Raw genomic sequence first — 9,360 nt, forward strand, 5'->3', positions numbered from 1 at the left:
AATGTACAACAATGTACAGGATAAAAAAATAATGATAATAATAAAAACAAAATAAAAAAAATAAAAAATTGGCTGGTGCGTGTCCCTCCCCCCTCCCCTATTTCACAGTGTTACATGGGACAGGTTTATAACGTCATTGAATTTTAATCTCATACATGAATACATGAAGATCCTGACCTTTACTTGAAGTCCAGTTACTATTTAAATGTTACTTGTAGTGTCCTGCGATTTTAAATGATTCCAAAAGTTGTCCCAATCTGTGTCCTTGTCCTCTGTGTTGTCTCTCAGTCTGTTAAACATAGTCTCATAAGAAGCAATTTCTGCCATTGCTGTTAATGTGAATTTTAATATTTTTGGCCAAAATAAAACGTTTGAGGAATGGAAAGAGGAAGAGAGCAAACGAGAAGAACAGCAAAAGCAATGGCGTAAAGATTTAACATTGGATGAACTGGACAAGACTGAAGACGGGAAAGAAGAAGAGAAGGGTTGCCAAGGATGAAAATATCTTGAGACTGGCATAAAATAGTCCCAAATACTTATGCATTTTTATCAAGTTCTGTTAACTGAAATAAATATTTGTGTGTTAGCTCACTGTGTGGGACCATGGTTTTAGACTCCGCGTCGTGCATTCAAACCGTATAATGCACGGCTTCTTGTTGTTCAATCCTTACTGATGTGCTGCAGGCCATAAGGTGATGGAAAAGCTGATAATAAGCTGATGTCATTATGGGGTACTGTGTGTCGAATTTTGATGAAAAAAATGTATTTTATCCATTTGTGAGTAAGGCTGTAACATAAGAAAATGTGGAAAAGCTGAAGCACTGTGAATACTTTCCAGATGCACCGTAACCACTGTGGCAAGAAGGGACTCCTGTAAGAGCAGAAGACTGACATTTCCAGTTTTGCACCAGTTATTTCTTTCTGTATACTATGATAAACACTCTTCTCTGAATCTGAAAATTTATAAATAAGATGTCATCCCTTCTATGTGATGGGAGAAAAATTCCTCATTTGCTGTCCCTGAACTGTAACCATATCTGATGAACCATATCGCACTTTTTGATTGATTGAGATATAATGCAAAATGTACACCAAATGGGCTCTTCAATATTAAATTCAAAAGTCCAGAAAATCAGCAATCCGGATCAGATCTGGATAAAATTTTGTCAGGCAATAGTGAGTGTCAGTCTGCACCTCACTTTCAAATATGAGAGTGATTGGGGCATGTTCGATTCAGATTTAATGTAAAATATACATTACAGATGGTTTTCAATGTTAAATTTAAAAGGCCACAAAATCTGTAATCTGAATCAGCTCTGGATCAAACTTTGTCAGTCGATAAACGACACCATCGTACATAAAGCTCTCAAATATGAAAGAAATTTGATCTTTTTTGACAGGGTTATACATTTTCGAAAATTTTGTTCAATGTTAAAGATAGGGATTTTTTCCCAGTATTGCAAGATTTTTCATGACTTTTACATTTGCCCTATGACCTTTAAAAATGTAATCACTTCTTGTCTATTTGGATAAGAATCTTCAGTAAAAATTTCATGATATATGAAAAACTGTAGGCTCCAGGCTGTTCACAAAGAGACAAAGAGAAAACATAACCTCCTTCAATTTTGTTGGCAGAGGTAATAAGTAAATGCACATGTTCACTTGTACATGCATATGGTAACTATGGTAATGGTTTGACTTGGCCACAATGACAAGGAATCAGTAACAGTGCAAACAATCTATTCAGAATGGACTGTGTGAGCGCTTGGTCCTTTAAATGATAACGGTATGATTAAAAAGACACTGAGCTAAAAGAGGCTCCTGAACAAGTTTGTGAAAAATACCTTCTTTCTGAATGGTTAGTTATTATTTTTTTGTGACCTTGGTATTTCTGTCTGCATGTACATTAGTTGGGGTTGTACAGTCTTGCTGGCTGTATCGCTCACAACCCACTAACAGTCACTCAAATGTGTATTAAAGTGCATTTATTGCCTGTTGTTATCAATAGCTAGGTTTCTGGCATTTTAATATATGCAAGTAACACAACATTAAGTGTCGTAAAGGTAATTCCCATGACAACTGTGAAGCTACAGCTCATACCTTGCAGATAACAGCCAGCAATGTTTTCTCAAGAACCTTACATGCTAATTGGTCAATCAAGGGTGTAGGACCTTCTGCCAAGAACGTATAACCTGAAAGAATGTTTACATATTATGAAAGTATTTAAACACAAGCAGTGGTGGACTCGGTGACCACCAGACCTAGACGTTGGAAATGAAAGAAAATAAAAACAAGAACACTTAAAGCTACATTTAGCTTCAAACCCAAACATTTGTTCATAGAGACAGCGAGAGAAGGAAGAAGTATCTGCTTTGGCTACATCAGAGAAAATCCCTTATGCAGGGTTGTGTGGTTTTGTGATGGTGTTTTTGAATGCAACTGCTGAGAAACAGAAAATAATGGATTTTTTTGTTTTGATTCAGTACATTTCTGTGCAGAAACAGTGTGCCTCTTTCACTGACAACCACACCTGCTCCTAATCCATCACTGGTAACCATCCATTAGTTGGCAGACATCTGCCTTTGAAATGAGGTTATTCTCAGTATTTGTCCTTTTAATTTGGTGAGTTCCAAGAGTTCCTCAGTGTTGAGAACCTCAGGAACTGGAAAATGCCAAAAAAAACACCAATGTATCACCTGGCTATGGCAGATAGATAGGCTACATTCTTGAAGGTGGGGTGGCCAGATTGTCTGCTTAGGTGGTTGCTATCCAGGAACCAACATGGACCTGTGGTGTTGTGGATCCAGCAAACACAACACAATCATATGCTCCCAGACTCGACCTGTTACAAACTTTATTGTTTTTGAGTTGTTGCACACCTACAATGTTGTCTCTTTTTAAATCTTTCTTTGCTCAAGTATACTGTATTTATAGGAATTGTTCAATAATGCCTACAGAGCCAGAGTATGTCAGCTGCAGAGAGAAACCACAGGGAGCATGATTGCTTGGTGAATTAAATTTAGACCATGCACTCATCATCTTTTCATTACAGCACCTTCAGAGTCATTTTGTACAGTGGATCATCCTGGTCTTGAAAGAGTTTGAAGGTGTTTTCACAGCAATGCATTCAAAATCTAGAGAGTGGTCCTTGGACCTTAACGTACAGTATAAGGGAATAAAAACATGCTACATGTCAAACACTGAAGACACACAAAGCACATTATACAGACTTAACCTTTAGGGCCCTACACACACTGCACTGTGAGTGTCATTGTCACCCATCCTCTGTAGTTGGGCAGAAACACTCCAGTCAAACCTGAGAGCAGAGTTGGTGGCATGCTTCACCGCATCCACGAGCAGTGTTGCCACAGTTACTTTGAAAAAGTAATCCAATTACTGATAACTGATTACTCCTTGAAAGAGTAACACAGTTAGTTTTGTGAATACTCAGTTTCAAAAGTAACTATGTTAGATTACTAGTTACTTCATTAGTGAGGGCTCCTTCACACATAGTACAAAGTTTGGTCGAAGTGCGCTTGAAGTAGGAATAGTGCAAAACGTATAAAATCGTCCCTCCCTCGAACGCCTCGTAAACCTGTTGCTGCAACTATTTGCAGAGTGTGCACTGTGAGAGCCAATCGAACCATCTCACGGCAGGTTGTCACCTTGGTTCAATGATTACTTGCGTGACCTCAAGCATAAGGCTAGAGGTCAAGAACGTAAATGGCATAGTTCAAAATTAGAAGTATTCCACCTTGCGTGGCGTGATCCTATCTTAGACTACAACCCCAATTCCATTGAAGCTGGGACGTCATGTAAAATGTAAATAAAAACAGAATACAATGATTTGCAAATCCTCTTCAACCTATATTCAATTGTATCCACCACAAAGACAAGATATTTAATGTTCAAACTGATAAACTTTATTGTTTTTGTGCACATATTTGCTCATTTTGAAATGGATGCCTGCAATATGTTTCAAAAAAGCTGGGACAGTGGTATGTTTACCACTGTGTTACACCATCTTTCCTTCTAACAACACTCAATAAGCATTTGGGAACTGAGGACACTAATTGGTGAAGCTTTGTAGGTGGAATTCTTTCCCATTCTTGCTTGATGTACGACTTCAGTTGTTCAATAGTCCAGGATCTCCATTGTCATATTTTGCGCTTCATAATGCACCACACATTTTCAATGGGTGAAGGTCTGGACTGCAAGCAGGCCAGTCTAGTACCCGCGCTCTTTTACTACGAAGCCATGCTGTTGTAACACGTGCAGAATGTGGCTTGGCATTGTCTTGCTGAAATAATCAGGGATGTCCCTGAAAAATAAGTTGCTTGGATGGCAGCATGTGTTGCTCCAAAAACTGGATGTACCTTTCAGCATTGATGGTGCAATCACAGATGTGTAAGTTGCCCATGTCATGGGCACTAACACACCCCCATACCATCACACATGCTGGCTTTTGAACTTTGCGCTGGTAATAATCTGGATGGTCTTTTTCCTTTTTTGTCTGGAGGACACAACATCCATGATTTCCAAAAACAATTTGAAATGTGGACTCATCAGACCACAGCACACTTTTCCACTTTGCATCTGTTCATTTCAAATGAGCTCAGGCCCAGAGAAGGTGGCAGCGTTTCTGGATGTTGTTGATGTATGGCTTTCGCTTTGCATGGTAGAGTTTTAACTTGCACTTATAGATGTAGTGATGAACTGTGTTAAATGACAATGGTTTATTGAAGTGTTCCTGAGCCCACACGGTAAGATCCTTTACACAATGATGTCAGTTTTTAATGCAGTGCCGCCTAAGCAATCAAAGGTCACAGGCATTCAGTGTTTGTTTTCGGCCTTGCCGCTTACGTGTAGAAAGTTATCCAGATTCTCTGAATCTTCTGATTATATTATGGACTGTAGATGATGGAATCCCTAAATTCCTTGCAATTGAACACTGAGAAACATTGTTCTTAAACTGTTGGACTATTTTTGATGCAGTTGTTCGCAAAGTGGTGATCCTCACCCCATCTTTGCTTGTGAACGGCTGAGCCTTTTGGGGATGCTCCTTTTATACCCAGTCTGACACTCACAATTAGTGTCCTCAGTTCCCAAATGCTTATTGAGTGTTGTTAGAAGGAAAGGTGATGTAACACAGTGGTAAACATACCACTGTCCCAGCTTTTTTGAAATGTGTTGCAGGCATCCTGTTACGGTTTGGACCAGAATGGAATGGAGAACCCAGATGCTGAGAATGGAGTGAGTCAGAACACTGGTTTATTTACAATGAGTGTATGGAGGAGGATGAGGGGGCAGCCTTGCAAACTGGAGACAGGGCCCGCACAGCGGTGGAACCAGGGAACCACAGTCCAGGTGGCATCGTAACCCAAGTGCTGAGTGGATGATGCAATCCGGAAGCCAGGTGGCCGCCTGCAAGCTGACGACGTAGAATCTGGAGAAGATACACAGGTGAGTGGATTGCTGAGCACATGAACCGGGTCAGTTCCAGAAGTAGATCAACTCAAATTCACAGTCAGATGAAGAGACAGTTTATATCTTAGCTGAGTCCAGCGTGTTGAAACGAGCTGAAGCTAGAAAACAACCACAAAAGGCTGAGCTTGGAAACTCAGACAAACTGCAGGAAAAATTGCAGTGCACTTTAAAGAGCTTGGGAGCTCAGAATAATCACTGCATAGGAACACACAGAAGTGAAAGATACGCTGTGTTTCTGGTAACGATGGAGTGAAGAGCCAGGGTTTATATGCAGGGACTGATGAGATGAGGAGCAGGTGTTTCGATCAGCTTGAGGTGTGCCACCTGTGCAGAAGAGAGAGAAACAGCAGCAGCAGCAGCAGGAACAGGCAGCCCACAACACATCCATTTCAAAATGAGCAAATATTTGCACAAAAACAATAAAGTTTATCAGTGTGAACATTAAATATCTTGTCTTTGTGGTATATTCAGTTGAATATAGGTTGAAGAGGATTTGCAAATCATTGTATTCTGTTTCTATTTACATTTCACACAGCGTCCCAAATTCATTGGAATTGGGGTTGTATAAGCATACACTACTGGCTACAAAGCGGACCCATTAATCTGATTTGATCAACAAAAACAAGCATAACTCAAAAGTTCTTGTTTGACAGGGTGGCAACACTTATTCCTGGACAACCACCTGTAAGTTGCGCTGCTTTTACAGCACAAGATTTCTTGGATCACTTCAAGTAGAAAATAGAAGACATTAGGTTAAACATATCCCAGCATGCCTTAACCCAGCCGCTGCACCCTGCTATTGAGGTGGGTGCCATTACTGAAGTATTACCTAGATTTACAGAATTTGATAGGATCTCACTAGGCGTGCTGACAAAACTCGTAACATCTACCAACATCATACCAACAAACCTGTTTAAGGACCTGTGGCCCACGCTTGGGCCGACTGTGCTGGAAATTATTAATCTGTCATTTAGGGCTTCTTCAGACACAGTGCGAAGTTTGGTTGAAGTGCGCATGATGCAGGAATCGTGTACAAACCGTGTAAAATCTTCCCTTCTTCCAACGCTTCATACACCTGTTGCTACAACTGTTTGCGCACACCAGCGGCTGAATGACAGAGTGCGCTGTATGAACCCATCACACCCTCTCGCGGCAGGTGTGGGCCAAATTCCAGGCAACACGCACAAACATCTAACACCACTCACATGGCACTTAGAAAATGTGTGGCCTGTCACACTCTTGGCACGACAGCAGACAACCGCTGTCATACAGGCAGTGAAATTTGTGTAAGTTCCCCACGAGTGTGACTTTGCAAACACACACACTGACATGTGGGTGTGTGCGCTCCACTCACAGGAGGTGTGGCTTCCGACAAGAGCTGCTGAGGGGATCTGTCGGTATGGACATCCCAGCTGGACAACAGCTACTGTGTTTGGACAGACATGGACTAACAACTGTCCACTGTGAGGCGCATGTGTTTGATTGCTGTACTTAAGTGGACACCCAGAGTGCACCCACAGAGCGGACAGCCTGCCAGGTTGAAATGGACCGTCAGATCAGAACATGCAGCGGGCGATGTGATCATCATGTTACCCATGTGAGCTCTGTTCCACATGACGTGGTGTCTGTGCTGCGGTGTGTCGTCCACATGACACGTGGGTTGGGCAGAACACACGCGCGGCGACTGGACACACCTGAACAGTAGATGTGGACATCAGAGCACATTTCTTCTCATTCATGTTATTTCATGACTGTATGTCTATGACCATGGGTCATCTACAGAGGAACAGATGGATCATATTTGTATTGCTCACTTGAAAATGCGGTGTTTTTATATGGTGTGTGTGATTTTATTATTTTTTTTAAATAATACTTCCATGTCCTTCCGGATATGAGGCAGATTCTCGCAGCTTTCAAAGGACAGCTCCGTAGCTCAGTAGTACAGTTTCTGACTGGCAATCAGAGCTTTTGGAAGTCAGGGGTTCGAGTCTCGTGGGTGGTATATTTTCTTTTTTCTTTTTTTTTATTCCACATAAGTGGCGCAATGTGATCCCACAGGTACCAGCTGTTTTTTATTGTTATTTTTTTTATTCCACCTAAGCAGTGTGATGTGGTCCCACAGCTACCGGCTGTTTTTGTTTTCCCACATATGTGGATGTGGTGCACTGTTCCTGCTCAAAAGACACCGTCAGGTGCATGACCTCTCACACTGGGATCATGCACGCCTGCCTGTCGGCGCGATGTTTTGTGGTGCGCAAATTCGAACTGTTTTGTGCTGTTTTGTGGTATTTGAACAAACCTCGTCCAAACTTCACACTATGTGTGAAGGGGCCCTAACTTCTGGATCTGTAAATTATAGGTCGTTATCAAATCTATCATTTTGCTCTAAAATTCTGGAAAAAGTGGACCACCTGACTGAGAATAATCTTTTTGAGCCACTGCAGTCTGCTTTTAGAAAATATCATTCAAGAGACAGCTCTCACTAAAGTGGTGAATTATCTTCTGCTTGCAATAGATTCGGACACCACTACGGTTCTGGTGCTGTTAGATCTCAGTGCTGCATTTGATACAGTGGATCATCATATTCTACTCGATAGGCTGGAGAATCATTTTGGGACTACTGGGAGTGCCTTTGCATGATTGACGTCATACCTGACCAATTGTTCTCACTGCGTTTTGTACAATAACACTACCTCTAACCTTAGTGACATGAAATTTGGGGTTCCACAGGGGTCCGTCTTAGGCCCCCTGCTTTCCTCCCTTTATACAGCACCCCTTGAGCACATACTACAGTGTTTTGGGATTATCTTTCATTGCTATGCTGATGATACACAGTTATACATGTCAATAACTGCTGGTAATCTCATCCACATAAAATCCTTAGAAGATTGCCTTGCATCAGTGAGAAGCTGGATGTCTAGCAACTTCCTACTTTTTATAAGACTGAAATGATGTTTCTTGGTCCAGTGAGACATTGGCATCAATTTGACCAGCTAACACTTAGCCTAGGCCTGTGTGTCATACATCATACTGACAAAGTGAGGAACCTTGGTGTAATTTTTGATCCTACATTGTCCTTTGACCTCCACATTACAAATGTTTCGAGGACTGCTTTCTTCCACCTGCGAAATACAGCGAAGATTTGTCCTGTCCTGTCTATGGCTGATGCTGAGACCCTGATTCATGCATTTGTCTCTTCTAGATTGGACTACTGCAATGTTCTATTTTCTGGTTTACCGCAGTCCAGCATTAGGGGCCTGCAATTTGTTCAAAATGCTGCAGCCAGACGTTTGACACGAAGCAGAAAATAGCACATTACACCCATTTTGGCATCCCTTCACTGGCTTCCTGTCCCAGGACTGGCACCTCCCTAATTAGCTGACCTAATTAAACCCTATGTACCTGCCCGGGCTTTGCGTTCTCAAGATGCAGGATTACTTTGTGTCCCTAGGGTGAATAAAAAGTCTGTGGGTCACAGAGCTTTCTCTTATCGTGTCCATGTTCTGTGGAATGATCTCCCTGCATCAATAAAACAGTCAGATTCTGTAGTGACTTTCAAGTCCAGACTTAACATGCACTTATTTTCCATTTCGTATGGCTAGCATACTGGCATAGTATGCTGCTATGCTTTTTACTGTTTTAATTTATTTTATTAGGAAACAGAGCGGGCTGTGGCCTCAATTATATCTAAATTCTGGGTCTTTTATTGAAGCTTAGGGCTAGTACCCAGCAGTCACCTTAGTATTTCCTTTGTTTTTCTTGTTGCTTAATGCTGACAAATTATACTGTATTTGTTGTCTTTCTGATGCCTGATTCTGTTTTTTTTTTTTTTTTTTCTCTCTGTTTAAGGTGCTGCTCCATCCAGAGATGGGT

Source organism: Thalassophryne amazonica, chromosome 5, assembly GCF_902500255.1.
Source record: "Thalassophryne amazonica chromosome 5, fThaAma1.1, whole genome shotgun sequence".
NCBI lineage: Eukaryota > Metazoa > Chordata > Actinopteri > Batrachoidiformes > Batrachoididae > Thalassophryne > Thalassophryne amazonica.